This window comes from Somniosus microcephalus, chromosome 32, assembly GCF_052327205.1.
Source record: "Somniosus microcephalus isolate GS21.2 chromosome 32, FLI_Smic_1.0, whole genome shotgun sequence".
Classification (NCBI taxonomy): Eukaryota; Metazoa; Chordata; class Chondrichthyes; order Squaliformes; family Somniosidae; genus Somniosus; species Somniosus microcephalus.
This window is the reverse complement of record NC_141018.1, coordinates 21,560,850-21,586,048: the sequence shown is the minus strand read 5'-3', so window position 1 is coordinate 21,586,048 and position 25,199 is coordinate 21,560,850.

The window sequence follows — 25,199 nt, the reverse complement described above, 5'->3', positions numbered from 1 at the left end:
ACATTCCTCCTGGACGATCAGGGTGGTGACGGCGAAAATCCCTGATGAGTTCAGGATCCAAAATGTCCCGGGCCGGAACCCTCCCAGTCAATACAAAACAGGAGAGCTCGAGAGTTTATCTTGCCCAGGAGAACTTGAGAGTTTATCTTGTCCAGGAGAACTTGAGAGTTTATCTTGTCCAGGAGAACTTGAGAGTTTATCTTGTCCAGGAGAACTTGAGAGTTTATCTTGCCCAGGAGAACTTGAGAGTTTATCTTGCCCAGGAGAACTTGAGAGTTTATCTTGTCCAGGAGAACTTGAGAGTTTATCTTGTCCAGGAGAACTTGAGAATTTATCTTGTCCAGGAGAACTCGAAAGTTTATCAGTACAAAACAGGAGAGCTTGAGAGTTTATCTTGCCCAGGAGAACTTGAGAGATCAACAGCACAAAGCACAGCGAGAGCCCAGGCCCAGGAGACTCGAGAATTAAACATAGGAGGGCCCAGGAGACAAAATTTAAACACAGAGGATTAAACACAGGGGAGGCCCAGGAGACTAGAGAGTTCACTTGAGAGTTTAACACAGCGGAGGACCAGGAGACTTGAGAGTTCACTTGAGAGTTTAACACAGCGGAGGCCCAGGAGACTTGAGAGTTCACTTGAGAGTTTAGCACAGCGGAGGCCCAGAAGATTAGAGAGTTTACTTGAGAGTTTAACACAGCGGAGGCCCAGGAGACTTGAGAGCTTACTAGAGAGTTTAACACAGAAGAGGCCCAGGGGACTCGAGAGTTTGGTAGAACCCGAACGCTGGCCTTACCCGACAGCCTAGGTTAGGAAATGAAGGCTCCCTGGCTGATCAGGGCAGTGGGCAGTTGGCTGGCCGGTTTCTGCTGGGTCCATGTATGGCTCAGTCTTGCTGTCAGGGGCGGGGCTGGTTCTGGACCCAAGTGCAGACAGACGAGGCGAGAAGCAGGTATGCAGTCTTAAATAAAAGTACTTTACTAGATTCACACAGGTAAACAGTTACAAACATAGGCGCTCAAGACAAGCCACCACTAGGCAAATGGCTTGTCAAGACTGAGCACAGAGGGAAGAAACCACAGAACTTAAATACAAGCAAAAAACAGGTGAAACCAATAAACCTGATAAAAGGCAGTTAAGTAATAAACACAGGAGAAACTAGTAATAATTAGCAAAGGGAAAAAAACAAGTGAAGGTGCCATCTAAGGGTTACTGAGGGAACTAACCAGCACCCTCACAGCCAGTGTCAAGCACTCTCAGGAAAAGATGGGAAATTAAGTGAAGCCTCGCCCACCAATGTTCCCTTTAAGCTGGGTGGCTGCGCAGCCACACAGCGCTCCAGGAGCGCTCCGGTGAGCCGGCTTTTAAATGGGGAAAAAACACGCGTGGACTTTTGAACGGGCCCGTTAAAAGGATCGCGCGATCAAAAAAAAAGACGACGGGCGACATTGTCTACATCATCAACTTGCATTTACGTAGCGCCTTTAATGTGGTACAAACGTCCCACTGCGCTTCCGAGGAGCGATTAGCAAAACAACACTTGACACCGAGCCACATAAAGAGAGACATTAGGACAGGCGCCCAAGAGCTTGGTCTCAGAGGTAGATTTTAAGGAGCGACTTAAAGGAGGACAGCGAGAGGTAGAGAGGCGGAGAGGTTTACCCTGACACTGTGCCTTGACTTCAAAATCAGAAGAAAACACTCTGCTGGATGTGTGAAAATGTGTTCTTTGCCCCCGTTTATCACAATCTGCTACAACTTTGAGGCATTTTCATGGCTACAGTATAAACTGGAGATGAGAGCAATGACTGTCATGTATTGTCATGATAATAAATTCAAATTATAGTTAAATGTGGGATGCTTTTGACATTTATAAGATCTTCTATTGCAGCCATCAATCCATCAAACTGAAGACAGCACTGAATATAGAAGCACTTCCTCAGGGATTTTATAGGTTTTATTGTGATCTATATTTGCTGCACTTTTGCACTGACTGTTAGCTTCCTTCCCCAGTGCTGCTCCAGCCCGCACCTTGGCATCCATTTATTTGAGGCTGTTGCTAATTTCTACTGTTTCTATCCACTACACAAAAGATTGTATTGTAACTATTGAAATTCAATCTCTCTCGGCCTTCTTAAGCCCTAGTGTCAGCTGTGGCTCTGTTAGTAGCACCCTTGTCTGAGTCAGAAGGTTGTGGGTTCAAGTCCCGCTCCCGAGACTTGAGCACATAAATCTAAGCTGACACTCCCAGTGCCAGTGCTGAGGGAGTGCTGCACTGTCGGAGGTGCCATCTTTCAGATGAGACATTAAACCAAGGCCCCGTCTGCTCTCTCGGGAGGATGTAAAAGATCCTATTTTGAAGAAGCGCAGGGGGGCGTTCTCCACGGTGTCTTGGCCAATATTCATCCCTCAATCAACAGAACGAAAAATTAATTATCTGGTCACCATCACATCGCTGTTTGTGGGAGCTTGCTGTGCGCAAATTGGCCGCCGCTTTTCCCTACAGTACAACAGTGACCACACTTCAACAAGTACTTCATTGGCTGTAAAGCGCTTTGGGACATCCAGTGGTTGTGAAAGGCGCTACAGAAATGCAAGTCCATCTTTTTTCTTTTCTAATGGGCAAGTGAGTTTGCTGCTCTTGCCTTGTATCTTAGGATCTAGAACCATAATGTGGCTAAGGAATTCTGTCGTCTGTCTTGAGGCGAATGGGCATCTTTTCATTGGTTTTACTGCTATCTGGAACCTTTTCCCCCCCAAACAAGTTCTTGCTGTCAAAGGGCAACATGGCAGAAAAGGTTCAGGGAACTTGGGTCGAATTCTCAATAATTGGGTTAAACATGTCAGCACCGCTTTAAAACAGCAAGAAGAGAAATTTCCTAGAATCAGAGCAACACATTTGCTTGCTAATGTTGCACAGTGCGTTGCACATCTCACCTCAAAGGTATTTTAACAGATTTTTTTCAGCAGTATCTCAATAAACACTTGCCACAGCAATAGCAATCTAAACCTGATTTAGAAAGAAGAAATAAAGACTTACATTTATATAGCGCCTTTCACAACCAACAGACGTCTCAAAACGCTTTACAGCCAATGAAGTACTTTTGAAGTGTGGTCACTGTTGTAATGTGGGAAACGGGGCAACCAATTTGTGCACAGCAAGCTCCCACAAACAGCAATGTGATAATGACTGGATAATCTGTTTTTTAGTGTTGTTGATTGAGGGAGAAATATTGGCCCCGACACCGGGGAGAACTCCCCTGCTCTTCTTCGAAATAGTAGCCGTGGGACCTTTCATGTCCACCTGAGAGAGCAGACAGGGGGCCTCAGTTTAACATCCCATCCGAAAGACGGCACCTCCAACAGTGCGGCACTCCCTCAGCACTGCTGATTTTAAAAAATGAATAGCCCTCACCGTGAAGACCCAGCCTGTTGTCAGACCAATCAATTTGTCATTGTGGTGCTTTTTAACTCTACTGTACTGTCACACAATTTGTAACAATGAAGCTTTCTCCAAGGTAAATTGAATTAATACTATTATAGGAACATAAGAAATAGGACCAGGAGTCGGCCATACGGCCCCTAGAGCCATTCAATAAAATCATGGCTGATCTACTACCTCAACTCCACTTTCCCGCCCGATTCCCAAGTCCCTTGATTCCCTTATGCCGTTGCAAAGAGCGAGTCATGGAATAAGGTTTTTTGTAACAATAGGGGAGTGACCAACAAAGCGTGACAGGAAAAGCGTGACAGGAAGTGCGTGTGTCACTCACAAGAAACGTGCAAGACTTTTAATATATTATAAATGTTATGGTTGCATTAGAAGGGGGAATAGTTACGTAGAAACATAGAAAAATAGGAGCAGGAGTAGGCCATTCGGCCCTTCGAGCCTGCTCCGCCATTCAATATAATCATGGCTGATCCTCTATCTCAACACCATATTCCCGCTCTCTCCCCATACCCCTTGATGCCTTTTGTGTCTAGAAATCTATCTATCTCCTTCTTAAATATATTCAGTGACTTGGCCTCCACAGCCTTCTGTGGTAGAGAATTCCACAGGTTCACCACCCTCTGGGTGAAGAAATTTCTCCTCATCTCAGTCCTAAATGTCCTACCCCGTATCCTGAGACTGTGACACTGCTATGCAGAAAAACATCTCAAGTGGCAATTGATCTTCTACCTTGGATGTTCTATTTGGCAATTTGGTAGAAATGGTGGCTGTTAAATAGACGTCACTGGATCAAGTTTGAAGAAGTCATGATATTCTCACTAAACATCTGTACGTTTGGATATTTCACCAGCTGCAAACTTCAGTGAAACTCATACTTAGCCCAAGCATATCACTCTGGTGAAAATAGCAAATCGTTCTTACACTGAAACCTAACCAACATCCTCCTTCATCTACTTTGTCCTTTTTTGTCACTTTTTCCATCAATAACAATTTTAGTGTTTCCATTTTGAGTTGTTCTTCTGAATAGCAGCCTTTCATTTTGGTTACGTCGGCGGAGGGTCACATAGCAAAACAGCCCCAAATCCCACCACAACATAGTGAGATCTGTACCGTAATGCCGCTGTCATTTCTGGTACATCGACGCGAACGTCAATCATTCACTCATTGAGTCTCAATGCCAAACCTCCACATACACTGCAGTGGTGCCTGTAATTCATTGGTGCAAAGCAAAGATGAAGTTACAATTTGTGACCAGCACTAGACATTGGCAAGTGCTTCATTGCTGCCCAGTCTGCCAAGACATTCATTTCAGGCAATATCCTTCTGTTCTTGATTGCATGATCAGGAATAAGCTCTGAAGTGCAGCCTTTATAACTGTATTAACCAGAACATATGTTTGCAATAAGGAAGATGCAGGATCATGGGCAATGTGTGTGTGACCATATTTTTCACAAATATCAGAGCCCGTGCAAGGCGAGCACTCAGTTTCAGTCACGTGGGGCAGGCTTGATGCACCAGCTGGTCATTTCCTGCCCATTATTGATTGTATGTGACGTGTGACTCACTAAAATAGACAATTGAGGTAGGATGCTGGTTACCATAACTACCCTTCCTGAGTTAACACTCGACTTTGGAAATAGTCTAATTGATGTGAGTCAGATATTGTGGCTATGGAGTCATTCAATGGATGCTGCAATGGGATTGTCCTGTCCAATCTGCTCAAGTTGAGCTATCTGCCTGATGTTTGTTCCACCTCGCTCTTTAATCTCCCCATTTTGTACACAGCTATTTTCTGATAACTGTCCAGTGATTTTCTGATTATCCTCCTCACTGATGAAACCAGTCCCAAGTTCTTTCAATGATTAATTCGGTCTCATGTTCCTTCAACAGTCAAGTATGAGAAGTTCCCAGAATTTCCAACTTGGAAGCGTTTGAATGATTGACAGTTGCACATCATTAGTTGAGATAGTTGAGCAATAAAAAAAAACAAATGTTTTTACTCTCTAAAGTCTTTCCTAATTTGTTACCAGCTGGAGTTAATAATAAACGCTGCAGATAATATATTTTCAACTGTATGTCTTTTATTCATTCATTGATTTGTATAGTCTGCGCTGGGAAGTAGTCTGGAGGCTGACCTGGAAGTGCTCAGGGTCAGAGAAGCTGGAGTTGGCTAACAACAGCTCTGTAAATGAGCAATGGACCCAGAACATTGCAAAGCACCCACTATTATGTCTGACATTGGTGATAGGTACTCGATTGCCTTGACCTGAGCACATGGAGTTTGATAGTGCTGTTATCGTTGTATTGTGTCTGACATTGGATATAGGTATTCGATTGCTTTTGCCTGGGAGTGTGTGTTTGGATCAGCCATTAAAAGCAACATGAACTGAGCTCTGCATACGGCCTCTGGGTTATCTTTGCAAACGCAACACCCACCACGGCAGCCCAGAGCTCAGACAGCACATAACCATGGGAGCGGAAATGAATAAATGAAACAAAGATATACATCCCTTATTTTTATTTAAATAATCGCATGAAATAGGAAGTACTTTGTACTGAAGTTCAAGAAAAAGAGAAAGAACATGCATTTATAAAACACCTCATCATGACCTCAGGACGCTCCAGAGTGGTTCACAGTCAATGAGTGACTTTTAGCAAGTGCTGATGTCCTCTCTGGTGTCCAACATTGTCCCTGATTTCAGCAGCAAGAAAATTGCTTCTCCTGCCTGCACTTACTCTGCAACAGTACTTCCTGGTTTTGCAGTCCAATGTTTTGTTTCTCCCTACTGGAGAGTGAGAGAAGGGAGACAAAAAGGAAAGAACTTACGCCTTTCAGGACCTCACAACGCGCTTTACAGCCAATGAAGTACTTTTGAAGTGTAATAGAAACATAGAAACATAGAAAAATAGGAGCAGGAGTCGGCCATTCGGCCCTTCGAGCCTGCTCCGCCATTCAATATGATCATGGCTGATCCTCCATCTCAATACCATATTCCCGCTCTCTCCCCATACCCCTTGACGCCTTTTGTGTCTAGAAATCTATCCAACTCCTTCTTAAATATATTCAATGACTTGACCTGCTTCTGTGGTAGAGAATTCCACAGGTTCGCCACTCTCTAAGTGAAGAAATTTCTCCTCATCTCAGTCCTAAATGTCCTACCCTGTATCCTGAGACTGTGACCCCTCGTTCTCGACCCCCCCCAGCCAGGGGAAACATCCTCCCTGCATCCAGTCTGTCTAATCCTGTCATGAATTTTATACATTTCAATGAGATCCCCTCTCATTCTTCTAAACTCTAGTCAATACAGGCCTAGTCGACCCAATCACTCCTCATACGACAGTCCTGCCATCCCAGGAACCAGTCTGGTGAACCTTCGCTGCACTCCCTCCATGGCAACTGTATCCTTTCTTGGGTAAGAAGACCAAAACTGCACACAGTACTCCAGGTGTGGTCTCACCAAGGCCCTGTATAACGTAGGAAATGTGAGAACACTATGGAGGCAGATCGATCCCATCATCCGTAGCACAAGGTTTTAAAAAATTCAATCTGGGGATGTGGGCATCACTGTTCATGGCTGGCATTTATTGTTCATCCCTAGCTGCCCTTGACAAGGTGATGGCGAACCACTGCAGTCTGTGTAGTGAAGGTACTCCCGCAATGCTGTTACTTAGGGAGTTCCTGGATTTTGACCTTTGGAATGAGTGAAAATGTTTCTACATGCTTGTGACCTGTCGCAAGGCATCTAATCCAAGGTTGATTTCACAATCAGGAGTCCGGAGGTTGTAAGCCTTCTGGCCTAGAAATTCGGTGGGCTGCGCCACCAGTTAGCATCTAAAGAGGGCACTCAGTGGCTTTAGCGCCCCTGGCCACGCCTCCCGCGATATTTAGCGGGGCGCTAATGGCGGCGTTAGCCTGTTGCGCTGCGCCGCCACCGATGACATCATCGGTGTGCGCAGCGCCCTGCTACCGCCCCGATCGCGATATTTGGTAGCACCCGCCTCTGTAGTGCCATTCGCAAATCGCGCCCGGTTCACGGGGCCTACCTGTGGCGGCAGTGGCGCAAATTAAGGTGGAGGTGCGGGGCGGCCATTTTTTCCGGTGGCCGCCTGCCAGCATCTTCGTCCCCGGCCTCCTGATCCCCCCCCCCCCTTGGGCAGTGCTGGCTGTGTCCCGAGAGACCGGCACTTCTTCTCGGTGCCGGGCTCTTTTGCCGGCACTCGCGATCGCTCATCGCGCTGGTGCAGGCCCCTCCCCCTTAAGAAGCGGAGGAAGGCCTGCAGTACTGCAGCGTGCCACGCTGCGGCACGTTGCACTGCGATGTTCAGTTTCAGCGCCCTAAGAGGGACGCGGGGCGCCTCGAGCAGCGCCCCGAGTCCCTCTTGGGGCGTTCAAGATGAATTTCCGGCGGGCGCAACTGCTCCGATCGCAGCGGTAATTCCGGCGCCCAGGCGAGCTTAGCGCCCCGTTTGGGCCTCCACCGAATTTCTAGGCCAATATTTCTGACCTCCATCAACAGTGGGAGGACTGTGTGACCAGTTCTGGGGATGCCTCTCAAGATAAGATTACCTAACATTACAAAGAGAGACTTGCCAAACATAATCTGGATGTGCTGAGAGGGTTAGATGAAGTAAGGTGGGAGGAAGCTCATGTGGAGCATAAACACCAGCATAGACCTGTTGGGCCAAATGGCCTGTTTCCCTGCTGTAAATTCTATGTAATTCTATGTAATAATGAGGACCAGTTTTCACCTTGGTCGGGGGGAGGGGGGCATCAGGCATGTGACGGGTGGTGTGATTGCACTGCCTTGCCCGATGTCCTCAGCGAGATGCCCGAGCCCGTTTGATGGCCGGTCCTCATCTGTCCAATGCCGGCGAACTGTAAGTGCCGGACTAGCTCACTTGTCTGGGTGGTGGTGGTGGAGGGAGCAATCACGGGAGGAGGGACGGATGTAAAACGTTTAAATTCACCCTTGCCCTTTAACCCGTCCAACAGTTTCCAAAGTTCAGACCCATGGAACAGACAACACAAAACCCAATGAATCTGTGAAAAACTTCTTTTATTTAAAATCAGCAAGAGATTACAGGTAAGCATCCGACAGTTATGTAGCGTATAATAATTCCTAATTAAAGAAAGACTTGCATTTATATAGCGTCTTTCATGACCACCGGACGTCTCAAAGCGCTTTACAGACAATGAAGTAAATTCTCTACCACAGAAGGCAGTTGAGGCCAATTCATTAAATATATTCAAGAAGGAGCTGGATATATTTCTTAAGGCTAAAGGGGTATGGGGAGAAAGCAGGTACCGGGTACTGAACTTGAATGATCAGCCATGATCGCATTGAATGGCGGAGCAGGCTCGAGGGGCCGAATGGCCTACTCCTGCTCCTATGTTTCTATGTTTCTATGTTTTGAAGTGGAGTCACTGTTGTAATGTAGGAAGCACGGCAGCCAATTTGAGCACAGCAAGGTCCCACAAACAGTAATGTGATAATGACTGGATGATCTGTTTTTGTTATGTTGATTGAGGGATAAATATTGGCCCAGGACACCGGGGAGAACTCCCCTGCTCTTCTTCAAAATAGTGCCGTGGGATCTTTTACGTCCACCTCACAGAGCAGACGGGGCCTCGGTTTAACGTCTCATCCAAAAGACGGCACACTCCGGCAGTGCAGCACTCCCTCAGTACAGGTAGACTCTCCCTTATCCGAAAACCTTGGAACCAGCTGTGTTTCGGAATTCGGAATTTTTCGGATTTCAGAAGGTATTATTTCAGACTGGGAAACTCTGAACATTAAATTAATTTGGTAATTAGTATTTGTATTTAATATAAATTTTAAAAGTTCAGGCTACCTCTTGCGACTGCTCCGTGTCTCATTCCCCTTCCTGCTTCTCTGTGCTGCCGCTCACAGTCTGTTTACAGCTCCCCCTGCTCCGTATCTGAATTCCTTGACTTAGCGGGGGTCTGGGGCTCGACTGCCGCCGCCAGTTGTGGGAAAGCCGGATATCGGCTGACTCCTACGCTAAGCTGGCCCGCAAATCAGGTCAGAAAGAGGCAGCGTCATGTTTGGCGCCATTCGGGTCATGTCGTGCGCACGACTTATGCTCCACGAAAAAACTTCATGTCGTGCGCACGACTTACGCTCCACGAAAAAACTTTCGGTTTTCAGAAGTGCGGATAAAGGATAGTCTACCTGTGCTGCAGTGGAGTGTCAGCCTAGCTTTATGTGCTCAAGTCTCTGGAGTGGGACTTGAACCCACAAACTTCTGATTCAGAGATAAGGGTGCTACCAACTGAGCCACAGCTGACACTGAATTATACTTCAGCATACACAGAGCTATCCCTTTACTTTAAGATCAAGCGATAATATGACAACTCTACATACATACTCACACCAACGAGTGGTCAGTTCGGCAGCAACTAGGCGTATGTTTTCTGACACCGACCAGGTCGCCTTCGACTGCAGCAGCCCCGAATGTCTTAAAACAGCATCTCTTGTACCCTAAAAACCAGGGCAGGCCCCTCAATGCATTCGTGTCCCAAACTGTGTGACCAACAGTCGGCAGTTGCTTTCCTCTTCTTCTTATCACCTAGTCAGTTAATCGGTGGGCCCCAAGGCCGTTCACACCATTTGCCTGAAGATGTTCCTGTCTTTGTAACACCCAACAGTTTGTTCCTGCTCAGGGTCTGTCACTTCCTTATCTGATTACCAGCTTGCAGCCTTCACAGTTCACATTCACAGCAGTTTTATTTTAACATTTGTTCAGCGGGAAGTCTCTTACCCTTGAGGCATGCTGGTACATTAAGTTTGGTCAAGTTGCAGCAGACTTTGACAGTAAATTATATATTCCTACACGGGTTCGCTGGCAGCTGGCTGAAAGATTTTCAAGGAGCCAGGAGGAGCACTCATGCTCCCCCTCACCCACAGAAGCCTGGAAAAAAAATTGAACAGTTGCCTATTTCTGCAGCAGTCTGCTACAGTGGGGGCGATTTTTCCAGCCCTGGGGAGCTGGGTTTGGAGGCGGGACTGCCGGGAAAATGGTAGAATCTGGGGGCGGGTACCCATCCCGCCCCCAACCCACCTCCATGTCATCTTCCCAGGAGGCGAGTACCCGACCCGTGCCAGGTCCCGTCTCCTGGAGGAGGGGAGGGGATTACAGCCACTTAACTGCCTGTTAACAGGTAATTAACAGGCAGTTAAGAGGATTATCCCCATTTTTCCAACAGAGGAGCGGGCTTCCCGATGCCGGGAAACCCTGCCAGGGTCAGCGAGGTGAGCAGTGGGTCTGCGGGGGTCGGAGGGGTCCAAAAATGCACTGTAGAGGTGAGTGATGGGTGCAAGTGTAGAGAGGTAAGTATGTGACGTGAGTGAAAAGTGTTAGTGAAAGAGTTAAAAGGGCTAAAATAAGGAAATTGAGGAACCGAGCATATATCCAATGTACATGTCCCATAGGGAAGTATGGTGGAATGTGGCCAAATGGTCAAACTGTCAGCTGCTACTTGAATAATGTGCACAAACCATCAGCTACTAATTGAGTAATGTGGTCAAATGGTCAAACTGTCAGTTGCTACTTGAATAATGTGCACAAACCATTAGCTACCAATTGAGCAATGTGGTGAAGATAACATATAGGGTCACAGGACTATGTAATGGTCAAAATGTGCACACGGGTCACAAGAATCTGCACCCAAAATCAACTGTATGATGGAAGCCACAACTTACAACAAAAACACTGTATATAAGGCAGGGGATCTTAGCGATCGGAGAGCATTCATCCCAGCATGAGTGTCTCCCCTGTCGACTTGCTAATAAAGTTGCTTTACTGAAAGAACCTCCGGACTCTGAGTGATTGATTGGGAATAAGGTGGACGTCAACCCTTTATATCAGAGGGTCTGTCTCGGGGAGAAGAAGCTCTCCCGGTTTACCCTTACAACTTGGCATAGTCGGCAGGATCTACTGGATGGGCTGAGTAGAGACATGGGCCTAGAAATTCAGTAAGGCGCTGCCAGCTTTGCGCCCAGTTACCACCTAAAGAGGGCTTCTGCGCCAATACAGGAGTTTGCGCTGATATTCAGCGCAGCGGTAATGGCGGCGGTAGCCGTTAGCGCTGCGCCGGCACCGATGACGTCATCGGTGTGCGCAGTGCCCCGGTTCCGCCCCGATACCGGCCCGATCCCCATATTTAGTTGCGGCCGCCTCTTCCGCAGCGGCCGCAAACAGCGACCAGAAAACGGGGCCGTACTGTAGCCTTAGTGGGGTGCTTTAAGGTGGAGGTGCGGCCGGCCGCTTTTTTGGCGGCCGCCTGCCCGCACCTCCTTCCCCGGCCTCCTCCACCACCCCCCCTGCGGCATTGCCGGCTGCTTTCCGTGAACCCGGCACTTCTCCGTGATGCCGGGCTCATTTGCCGGCACGATCCAGTGGCGATCTCCCCGTTGCAGGCACCTCCACCTTAAGAGAAGGAGGAGGCCTGCAGTACACAGCGGGTGGCGCAGTGGCGCCTAGAGCGCTGAAATTCAGTTTCAGCGCCCCAAGCGAGGGCGGGCACACCCTGGAATAGCGCCCGGTTCCGACTTGGGGCGCAAAAAGTGAATATCTGACGGTCGCAAATGGCTCTGTGCCCAGCGCTAACTTTTGGGCGTTAGCCAGCTGGCGGGGCCATAGTGAATTTCTAGGCCATTGTCTCCTCGCATCGAAGCCCAGGGCCGGAGATCCAATGAATCTAAGGCAGAGTCTGGATATGTGAGTGAAGCAACTTGGGTGCATGCTAGGACATTGTAGAAATGAAAATGTCTGAATAAGTTGAGGAGTTCGGGTTATATAGGATTGGATATAGGGAGAATCCAATCTAGGCGGAGTTAAAACTGCGTAAGCAGGGAAAGGTCCCTGAAGGTCCGGGGGCATCCCGGAGGTAACAGGTCTGGGGGAGACCCGGAGGTAACAGGTCTGGGGGAGTCCCGGAGGTCCGGGGGAGTCCCGGAGGTAGCAAACAAGGGGGGAACTAGCAAATCCACTCTAAAAGGATGACGAACAAAAAGGACGCCAAAAGATCCACACTCCCGTATGAATTTGTATGAGACAAATATGAGAAAGTTAAGGAAAAGATGGTTTAAAAAAATGGGATATGATGACAAGGTAATAAAAAAATGGGAAAGGAAGGTGGGATCCGGAATGTGTTCCCGACTGACAGAAAGAATGGTGGAGTAAGGAGAGCAAGAATAAGGAGGAGAAAACTGTAGTGGTTCTTTGTCAGGGCCACCTGAAAAATGTATAAGATTGAGGCCACATGGGAGAGGGAAAAAGAGGAGTTAGTGGAACAGTTAATAAAGGTAGGCGCCAAGTGTGCTGCTGTAATGAAGACAAGGTCAGTGCAAAGTGGAAGGAATGATCGTGAGGAGATTGATTGGGATGATTCAGAAAGAGAAAACTAAAGTTTTACCAACACGGAAGTTATTAACATCTGTGCTGAAACAAATAAAACGCAAGATTGCTGAGTGAAAGGAACCTTAAAAAATGCTGGGATCTCAGTTTGTGTGAAAGTGTGTGTTAAAGTGTGAAAGTTTTCCTGACTATGGATATTTAAGAAGTTACAGTATTCCATTAGTCTGGAAGTCTGTCCTTAAAAAAAAAAGTCTGTTGTGTGTTTTAGCTCCACCCATTCTTTTGTACAGAGAGCTAAAAGCTGTTTAACCCTTTGAAGACTTGTCTTGAAGGATGGACAAGCGTGTGTTGGTTTAAGTTTGTTAATTGTTTTACAAAAGATAAGCTTCAGCCTTGAAGTCACAGTTGCCAATGTGCCTGGAAGAAAATGAATTTGATTGTTTACAAGGCATGGGTAATTATTTCTTTGTTAATGTGGCTATCGATTCTTTCTTTTCCAAGTGATACTGGTTAGTTTTTTTTAAATTTGATCTGGATTGAATTGGAGTTATTGAGGGTAATTAACCTATTAAAACCAGACTTTCATTGTGGCCATGGTGAAATTCTGGTTGGTGTAAATTTGGGTAGACCGTATTGAATAAGATATTTAATGGTCTGAAACCAGACATTGAAATATTTACAGTCTTGGATAAAGCGAATGGGTTCTGGTCCATACCATTGGCAGAGGAATCACAAGGGAAATTCGCCTTTACTGTCGGGGATAGACAGTATACATGGACCAGGGTCCCGCAGGGGTTCCACAATAGTCCAAATATATTCCACCGTGTACTGAGTCAAGCCTTAGACGAGTTAGACCTATTAAAGTACCAGAGTGCCCTACTCTAATATGCTGAGGACATAATGATTGCATCAGAGGATGCCAAAGGACACATGGGAGCATTACTAGCCACCCTCCAGACACTTAAGAAAGCTGGCTTTAAATTGAACCCAAAAAGGCACAGCTTGGACTGTCCAAAGTAAAGTATCTAGGACACGAGATTAGCCAGGGGTGTAAGGCACTCCCGCAGGAACAAAAGGCAGCCATATAAGACATGCCAAGGCCAGTGACCGTCCGGGGAGTGAGGAAAGTGTTGGGACTATTTAATTACTACAGGAATTTTATATCAGACTTTGCAGGGAAAGCAGAGCCGATTCAATGGTTAGTTAAAGCGGGGAGACCCACCACCGATAAGATAGAATGGGAGACGAAGCAGGAGGAAGCAGATAGAGCCCTTAAACAGGAATTAATAACAGCCCTGCCCTAGGATTGTCAGATCCCACTCGACCCTTCCACCTATATTGTGATTTAGATCATGAGAGTTATTCAGCCGTGGTAATGCAAGATCACGGAGGGGAACAGAGACCCGTTGCGTATTACTCTGCAAAAAAAAAAAGACCCAGTAGCGAAGACGATGCCACGATGTGTGGCTGCAATAGATTGCGCCACCCGGGCGGTGCGAGTAAGCGAACCAATAGTGATGATGGGAAAGGTAATTTTGCATACTCAACATACATTAGTGGAACTACTCAACACAGGAAAATTGCGGACTATATCGGATAGCAGGGAAGCTAAATGGGAAGCTATATTAGTCCCCAGGGCTGGAACTGTGATAATACAAAAACATACCGGGGTTAATCCAGCCACGGGCATATTAACGGAAGGAGAAGAACACAGTTGTCAGATGAAAATGGAGGAAGAAATAGGTAGTGGAATAAAGGAAGACCCACTAGAAAATCCCAATATGATAATCTATGTAGATGGATCCTGAAAGTATATCAACGGAGAACCCAGAACAGGGTGGGCAGTAGTAAATCAAGAAGGAAAGACCCTGTTAAAAGGAGCCCTTTATGGGGATAAGTCAGCACAGGTAGCGGAACTAGTGGCTTTAATAAAAGCGTTAGAAATAGCAAAAAACAAACGGATAAATGTTTATACCGACAGCCGTTATGCCTTCGGAGTGGTGCATGATTATATGACACTATGGGCCAGAAGGGGGTACATGACCTCTACGGGAGGTAGTAAAACACGGAAAACTAATAGAAGGGTTAGTTAAGGCTGCACAAGCACCTTTAGAGGCAGCGGTATAAATAAAAGCCCACACAAAGAGAGAGGATATGGACTCACAGGAACCCCAGGACCAGGCCCCTATAGGGAATAGGTATGCAGATCTAGTCGCCAAACTAGCTGCGGAAGAAATGCAACCAGAGGACGCGTTCAAAAATGAAATAAGTATGGTCATGACAGTCAGTGGGGTACAGGAAGTGAATATAATGGAGGTACAAGAAAATACTAGTAAAGAGGAAAAAGAGAGATGGAAGCAAGCTGGCGCCCGACCGCAAGATGGAATTTGGAAATAGGGCCCCCGTAACCAGGTGGTGGCACCGGAATGTTGCAGACAACAACTGATGGCGCTATACCATGGTGTAACACATACTGGCAGAAGTAACACGTTGCACCTACTGACACAGTACTGGTGGTGACCAAAGATGGGTCGGGAAGTAGCGAAATATTGCCACCGCTGTATAATATGCGCTAAGAATAATGTAGGACAGAGATGTAGAGTTAGAGTAGCAAACCAACCCAGGCCCCAAGGACCCTGGGAAAACCTACAAATTGACTTTACCGGCCCCTTAGCGCAGGACCGGGGGAAGAAATACTGCCTGGTAATAATTAACCAATTTACGAGGTGGGTGGAAGTCTTTGCCACCCGAGATTGCTCTGCAAAAACAGTTGCACTAATATTGGCTACCGAGGTTATACCCCGTTGGGGAGTGCCTCTGCAAATTGACTCAGACAACGGCACTCATTTCACCGGCAAAATAATGAGAGAAACTTGTAAGCTGTTACACGTAACACAAAAATACCACATAACATATCACCCCCAGAGCTCGGGGATGGTAGAAAGAATGAATAGGACACTGAAAAACGCGTTGACAAAAGCCATCCAAGAGACAGGGAAGGGATGGTCGGAATTATTACCCAGCATACTAATGAGGCTGCGAGCCACCCCAGGACGAACGACCGGACTGGCCCCCTATGAATTAATGACAGGACGAGCTATGAGACTACCAGAGGATTTGGCTGGGTGGATGGGAGAACCAGGACCAGTGCAAGATAGATTAAGGTGATACTTAATACAACTAAATCAGGAAGTACAAGCACTAAATAAAAAAGTGAGGAACCAGCAACAGATTAAAGATCTACAAAGACAAAATGCTGGACTTAAACCAAATGAGCTACCCAAAATAGGTCAACAAGTAATGACACAAGTTACCGGAAGAAAGGGAATGGAACCCCATTGGATGGGGCCATATACTGTATTAATGACAAGTGATACGTGTGTTTGTCTACAGGAACCGACGGGTATGCGATGGAAGCACTGGACCCAGGTGAAACCATTTAACACTAAAGACCCCCATTCTACCCGCTCCTCTAGGGGAAAGAGCTCGGAAGACGACCAGACCTCTGTTTAAATTACAGATAAACATGAATCCAGTGAGATGGATTATTATAACTACTCTGATGACAACACTTATAAGCCCAAATAACGGGCTGAAAGAAATGGACTGCAAGTTAAGATCCCCTAGTGGAGACTCCACGAGGAACTTCATTATATCACAAAGTTACGAGTGTGAAAAACAAGGAAAACGATGTTACAGGTGTAACAGTATCTGGGTGAACTTGGATCACCGACCATACGGACCCTGTAGAATGACAGATACCAGCAATATGGTAAGATGTAATAGACACTGGCAGGTGTTGGGTCAAGTAGGGGGAGGATATGTCCTGAGCTGCACGGACAATACCATAAGATGGACTATTGTACACGGCGTTACAACACCTCAACCAACAACAACAAGGATCACACCACAAGGAGTAACCCTAGAACCAACACCTCCAATCACAACGACACCTGAAGAACGACAGTGTCCGAAATTTACGCCTGGGCCCGAAAATGGACTGGTGTTATTTACCGAGGGAGAACAATTGTATGATAATGTGAGACACAAAATTGTACTGGTACTAATGAACTTAACCATGCTACAATGGCCAGGATATTGTGAAAGATTTACTAAAACTAGAGAGTTGTATGCATATATGATAAGGAATGTAATTAACCAAGCTGCTGATGCAACAGGGGCTACTAGTTTCAGGGGACATGCTGCATTCCACCAAAGAATTAAGAGGGGCTTAGGAAACGATGTACTCATGGGAATAAATACGGGGACGTCATTCATTAATGCCCTAGATATACCAGGAGTCCAGAGTAGTGTGGAACAATTACAAAGGGTAATACAACAGATTTTAGAGAAAGAAATTGGTTTGGTTCAACAAGAATCAGAGTTGGGAGAACATACGATAAGAAAATTACTCGAGGGAATCAAAGTTATAGAAGACCATGCTAACACTATCAACAAACTAAACCATAGAGATGAGGAGAAGGCAAAAGATGGGGTAGGGAGAGGCTAGTGCCATGCCTATGGCCAATGGACCACCGGACAGTTAAAACACAATCTGGCACAGATACAGCGAGGCGAGGTACCAGACTGGATTAACAGCACACAGCTCTATGGCCTGAACCAGAATCCAGGCCCTCTGGGTGCTTGTACCCTCAAGGGGATGACCAGAGTATATCCAGTGATACAAAAGTGCAAAGCAGAAATGACAGCAATGATAGGCATGGTACTCATGATACCAGTGGTTAGACTAGACACGACTCCATACCCACAGTACCAGGTAACAAACATAGGCATAGTGAGGGGTGAGACATACCTCCAATACTATCCAATTGATACCTATGCCATCAGGAAGAATGGTACTATAAGAGGAGTCTCCCTAAATGGATGCCATGGGAAAGGTACGCTTACGATATGCCCACATCCCGTAGGATAAGGCCCTAAGGATGAGTGTGGCTATAATAAGACAGAGGGGTGTATCGATTTGTATGTGGGTTCAATGACGACACATTCATGAAAAAGAATGTCTTTTAATCTAAAGCTTGTTCATCTATGTTAACAGCATTACATGAGACACCATCTTAGAGATCCATCTAAAACGAAACTAAAACTAAACTCTGTCTCTCTCACATGCCCTCTGCTGGTCAGGCATAAATAATCAAACAGGCAAATATGCTGGTAAGGCATCATAATCAAACAGGCAAATACTATCACTATTTGCTGATATCATTACATCTCCCTTTCTTAAAACAAAAGTATTTTACTTTTATCTAACAACATGTTTTCTTTGTATTACTCTGCATTTTAACTGTAACACTTAATGAACTTACATTATCATTATCATTATCAAGGTTTTTTAACCTTGTTTTGTGTGTTCACATGAAATATGTAAATACACTAGAACTTGAAGAAAGAATAAGATAACATTACTTCCTTCTATAACAAGAATCCTTAAACTTGCTCAATGAGTCTCTCAGGAGGCTTCATGTGTCTTGAGGATTTTCTGATTGATTGTCCTTGAATCTGAGTTGTTGCCTCAGATGATGATTTCTCAGCTGTGTGATCAGGTTGTTCAACAGTATCAGTCTTTTGGCCTGCTGTGTGATCAGGTTGTTCAACAGTATCAGTCTTTTGACTTGCTGTGGCTGGTCCCATGAGAAGATCTCGACGATTTCTTCGCAGCACAGCACCCTCATCTGTCTGAATAGTGTATGATCTTGGTTGAACTTCACTCAGGACAGTTCCCTTCTGAGTCCATATGTTTGTTTTGTCTTTGAACCTTACTTGGTCACCAGTGTGGAGTTCAGGTAGGTTTTGTGTTCCTCTGTCATAGTAGTACTTTTGCTTTTCTTTCTGTTGTTCTTTGAACTTCCTCACTTTCTCCCCCTCTTTTGTTTTCAGGAGGTTCTCCAGGATGGGTAGGTTTGACCTTAGCAGACGTCCCATAAGGAGTTGGGCTGGTGACATACCACACTCCAGCGGCGTTGTGCGGTATACAAGCATGCTCTGGTAGAAGTCAGTTCCACTGTCTTTTGCCTTGTACATCAGTCTTTTCACTGTCTGGACCAATTTTTCCACTAGTCCATTGGACTGTGGAAAGTGAGGACTTGACGTTGTGTGGACAAAGTCCCACTCTTTGGCAAAGTGTCGGAAACTTGCATTGTAAAACTGGGGTCCATTGTCTGTGAAGACCTCGCTTGCCACGCCATGTCTGGAGAATATGGCTTTCATACATGTTATCACAGCATCTGCAGTGGTGGTGTACAGTCTACAAACCTCTGGATACAGGGAGTAATAGTCTGTGACTACAAGATAGTCCTTCCCTTGACATACGAATAGGTCAGCGCCTACCTTCTGGTAAGGTCTGTCTGGCGCTGGGTGTGGCTTTAGTGGTTCTACCAGATTGCTTGCTCGATATTTCAGGCATATTGTGCAGTTTGACACCTCATTTGTCACATCTTGGTTGATTCGTGGCCAGTACATCACCTCTCGTGCTCTTTTCTTACACTTTTCGATTCCCAGATGTCCTCCATGGATCCTTTTTAGCATCTCTTTTCTCAGACTCTTTGGGATAACTATTTTACTTCCTTTGTAGATGATGTCTTCGACCACTGATAGTTCCGCCCTGCAGTTCCAGTACTCTGCCATGTCAGGTGAGCAGTCTTGCTTCATGTTGGGCCATCCATCCAAGACGCTTTTCCTTAGTCGTCTCAGTGTTTCATCTTTGTTTGTCTCAGTCTTTATGAGCTCCATTTTTGCATCTGCTATGGGCAGTGCACTTGTGATCATGTCCACGTAGGCGTTCACTTTTTCATCCATTTTGGTGTTTGCGGGCTCTCTTGGGTCTACAGCTCTGGACAACGTGTCTGCTGTATACATCAGCTTACCCGGTGTGTACGCAACATTCAGTGTATAGCGTTGCAGCCTGATCATCATTCTTTGTATTCTAAGCGGACAGCTATTTAGTGGCTTTAGGAACAATGCAAACAAGGGCTTATGGTCAGTCTCTACACTGATTGCTTGTCCTGACACAAACTGGTGAAATCTTTCACAGGCGTATGTGATGCTGAGTAGCTCCTTTTCTATTTGAGCATATCACGTCTTTGCGTCTGTCATTGAGCGCGATGCATATCCAATAAGTTGCCAGTAGTCATATTTTTGCAGAAGAACGGCACCGAGCCCACTCTGTGATGCATCTGATGATATCTTGATGGGTCTCGCTGGGTCATAAAACCTCAGAACTGGTTCCTCTGTGAGCAGTTTCTTCAGATCGCTCCATGACTTCTCATGCTCATGATTCCATTCCCATTCTATGTTCTTTTCAGTTAGTCATCTCAGTGGCGCCATCTTTTCTGAGAGGTTGGATATGAATTTACCCATGCAGTTGATCATTCCATTAAACCTCTGCACGTCCTTTTTGCATTGTGGCTTTGGCATATTCTCAATGGCGGACACCTTTCTGGGATCTGGTCTGATGCCCTCACCGCTAAGGATATCTCCCACGAATGTCAGTTCTGTCACCCCGAGCTGGCATTTCTCTCTATTCAGCTTCAGGTTTGTTTTCCTTGTTGCTTCCAGCACTTTTTTCAGTCTCTCGTCATGCTCAGTTCTCGTGGTTCCCCATACTATGATGTCATCCATTGATGTATCAACTCCCTCCAGGTGCTCATAGATCATATGGATAGTTTTGTGATAAACTTCAGGAGCTGAGGCAATGCCAAATGGTAACCTTAGGAATCTGTATCTGCCAAATGGACTGTTGAACGTGCACAGTCTTGAACTTGCCTCGTCCAGTTTCATCTGCCAAAATCCTGATGATGCATCTAACTTGCTGAAATACTTTGCATTTGCAAACTGTGACATGATTTCCTCACGTGTAGGAAGCTTGAAGTGCTCTCTCTTTATTGCTCCGTTTAGATCTCTTGGATCCAGGCAAATTCTGAGCTTTCCATTCTTTTTGTCCACAACGATGAGGGAACTCACCCACTCAGTTGGCTCATCTATCTTCCGAATCACGTTCAGGCTTTCCATCCTGTCCAACTCTGCCTTCAGTTGCTTTTGAAGAGCAAACGGAACTTTTCTGCATGGATGTATGACCGTTGTCATACTTTTATCTACTCTGATCATGTGTTCTCCTGGAAGGCAGCCTAGACCCTGAAATAGGTCGTTGTACTCTTTCATGAGTTCATCATAGACTGTCTCTCCTTCGCTTTCCACAATGAGGACTCTCTTTACCAGGTTCAGTCTCTCACAGGCTTTTATACCTAGTATGGCCTGCACATCCTTTGGCACCACGATTAATGCTAGCGTGTGCTCTCTGTCCTTGTGTGTCACTTTGACAATGCATCTTTCTTTCACTGGTATATTAGTACCTGAGTATCCTGTCACTTTCACTTTTATTCCATGTATCTTTGGTCTGGGTCTAATTTTCTTAAAATCAGTCTCTGATATCACATTAACTTGTGCTCCAGTATCCAATTTAAATGGAATGCGTATGTCATTCACTTTTAGTGTCAACATCCAGTCTCTTTTTTCTTTTTTGTTTTCAGACACAACATCCACGTAGAACTCCTCTATCTTGCTTTCATCTACTGCATGGACCTTGCTTTGTTGCGCTTGGTTCTTACAGCAACGGGCATAATGGTTGTTCTTGTTGCAACTATTGCATGTTTTACCATATGCTGGACACTTTTTTGGTGTATGCTGTGTACCGCATCGACTACATGACTTTCGATTGCCCCTTTCATTTTTGTTCGCTGGCCACGCCTCTTTTTTCACATTGGCGCTCTTTTTGTTAAACGGTTTGTGTCCATTCTTACTCACTGCATCCACGTTGCAGCTACTGTCACTGAACAGCTCCTTTGCCTGCGACTTCACAGTCTCTGTAGCCCTACACAGTGCTATGGCTTTTCCCAGGTCTAGATCTTGCTCTCTTAGCCGTCTTTCCCTTAGACCATTATCTGGAATACCACACACCAGTCTGTCTTTTATCAGCGAGTCTGTCAGTCCCCCAAATTCACACGTTTTGCTTCTGCTTCTCAGTTCAGTCACATACTGATCAATAGTCTCTCCCGTTTTCTGTACACATGTGAAAAATCTGTGCCTCTCAAACGTCACGTTACGTTTAGGTATGCAGTAGGCCTCAAACTGTTCCATTATTTTATCTAGCTTCATTTTGTCTCCATCAGCAGCGAATGTGAAGTTATTATAAAGCTCCAGCGCTTCATCACCCATGACATGTAAGAACACTGACGCTTTCATTTTATCACTTTTCTCGTCAGCTCCGATTGCTGATAAATACAACTCCAAATGTTGTTTGAATCTCCTCCAATTTTCAGCCACATTACCTGTCAACTGAAGCTTCGCCGGTGGGTGTAATCCTACCATTTTTTCACTTCGTTAGCTATTCTCCAATGGTAAGTAACGATGTTCTCTTTTGGCTTGCTAATATGTGGAGAGCTGATTTAACTTCAGATTTTTCCTCTTCATCTCTTTCAATCACTTCTTCTGACACCATGTATCGATTTGTATGTGGGTTCAATGACGACACATTCATGAAAGAGAATGTCTTTTAATCTAAAGCTTGTTCATCTATGTTAACAGCATTACATGAGACACCATCTTAGAGATCCATCTAAAACGAAACTAAAACTAAACTCTGTCTCTCTCACATGCCCTCTGCTGGTCAGGCATAAATAATCAAACAGGCAAATATGCTGGTAAGGCATCATAATCAAACAGGCAAATACCATCACTATTTGCTGATATCATTACAAGGGGTGCATGTTGGAATTATCACATGTCGATCACCATCACACCCGCTCGGGATATAGAGGCAGAGGTGAGTACTGTATAGCCACCACAGAGACTGAGTACCAATATAGTAACCTTGTATGTGTAATCACAATGTCTAACTTATGCTTTGCACCAAAGATCCCTGTGACAACTGGACACACCAGATTGGTGTATGTGCACTCAAGGGAGGAAATTAGACTAAATGTGCCAGATAGTTTAAGAGATGAATTGGTCAATTATGAAGATCCGTTGGGGGCTCCGATACCCCGCCTGCAAGAGGATCTGCAAGAGATAAAAGAGGGCTTAAGTAAAATGGTGAAACAATACGTAATGTTGCAAATGAACCTTGGGGAACTAGAAAGGGACATAGAAGTAGAACTACAGAAAGTCCCATGGTATAAGAAGCTGTAGGATTGGGGGATGAATGTCAACATGGATCCGCATTACGTCTCACATACTAGTTTTAGTACAATTGGTTTTGGCAATAGGAATGGGAATAGCAGCATGTGTCACCTGTAAAAAACGTAGAAAACAAAAAAGAAAGAAGGAAATGGAAGAAATGTACATGACCTTGAAAAAGTAGTAATGTATGCTGTTCAGTGGTAATTGTTACAGAAACCTCCTCGGCAGATTCTCATCGAGCAGACAAACTATTACTATGAACGAGCGAAGGCTTGGGAGAAAGACCTGCTTAACGGATGTATAGTACTAATAACATTAATGCTTATAACCTATGTAATTGGATGGATAATATGTTGATGGAAAGGATGTAGGGGGCATAGAAATCAGGATGATAATATAATTATATAAACAAGGTGACCCAATGGGTTGGATTTGATCACCACCCCGGCAGGACACCATAATAGGAGAAATAATCGGGTTGGTCAATAATTAAAAGGGATTAATCAGTACCAAAAGGGGGGACTGAAAGAGTTAAAAGGGCTAAAATAAGGGAATTGAGGAACCGAGCATATATCCAATGTACATGTCCCATAGGGAAGTATGGTGGAATGTGGTCAAATGGTCAAACTGTCAGTTGCTACTTGAATAATGTGCACAAACCATCAGCTACTAATTGAATAATGTGGTCAAATGGTCAAACTGTCAGTTGCTACTTGAATAATGTGCACAAACCATTAGCTACTAATTGAGGAAGGTGGTAAAGATAACATATGGGGTCACAGGACTATGTAACGGTCAAAATGTGCACACGGGTCACAAGAATTTGCACCCAAAATCAACTGTATGATGTAAGCCACGACTTAGAACAAAAAAACTGTATATAAGGCAGGGGATCTTAGCGATCGGAGAGCATTCATCTCAGGATGAGTGTCTCCCCTGTCGACTTGTAAATAAAGTTGCTTTGCTGAACGAACCTCCGGACTCCAAGTGATTGATTGAGAATAAGGCGGACGTCGACCCTTTATATCAGAGGGTCCGCCTTGGGGAGAAGAAGCTCTCCCGGTTTACCCTTACAGTTAGAAAAAGTTTACTTACCTTTGTTTCTTCCTGCAGGCTTCAATCGTTGGGGATCCAGTATCTCCACGGCAGAGATGACAGAATGGCTGCCGCATTCTCCGATGCAACAGCCAACTGCTCTCTGCTCAGGAAATAGGTTTGGTGAGCCTTGAGTACAAGAACCCACCAAAGAACAGAGAATGTCAGTGTTTGACAGCTTCTCAAAAGCTGTCAAACGATGACAATTCACCTGTCAAAAAAGTTTTGACAGATGAAACGTCATACGCTGACGTTCTCTGCAACCGGCTTCCCCTTAATTGGCCTGCTAAGCCCGCTGGGCGGGCTTAACAAGGTCAATCAAGGGAAAATAGCGTGGGTTGGCCACAAGTCGATGGAGGTGGGACTAAAACCCGACAAGCAGCAGTCGGGCCTCCAACGCACCCCCATTGACAAAATCACCCCCCAGTGTATTTTAAGAAGCATTGCTTAGGCGGGCTAAACACCTAATACCAATTCTTCTCTTCTTAGGCAGTCCCTCGGAACCGAAGATGACTTGCTTCCACATTAAAATGAGTTCTCAGGTGACTGATGAGTCCAATGCGGGACCTACAGTCTCTGTCACAGGTGGGGCAGACGGTGGATGAAGGGGCAGGTGGGTGGGGTGCTTGGGTTGACGTGCGCTCCTTGCGCTGCTTGCATTTGGCTTCCGCTTGCTCCCGGCGAAGAGCCTCGAGGTGTTCGCCGCCTTCCCGGATGCTTCTCCTCCACTTTGTACGGTCTTGGGCCAGGGATTCCCAGGAGTCAGTGGGGATGCTGCACTTTTTCAAAGAGGCTTTGAGGGTGTGTTGAAGCATTTCCTCTGCCCACCTGGGGTTCTCTTGCTGTGTCGGAGCTCCAAGTAGAGCGCTTGTTTTGGGAGTCTCGTATCGGGCATGCGGACGATGTGACCCATCCATCAGAGCTGATCGAGCGTGGTCAAAGCTTCGATGCTGGAGATGTTGGCCTAAGTGAGAACACTGATGTTGGTGCACCCATCCTGCCAACAGATTTGCAGGATCTTGCGGAGGCAACATTGGTGGTACCTCTCCAGTGCTTTGAGGTGCCTGCTGTACATGGTCC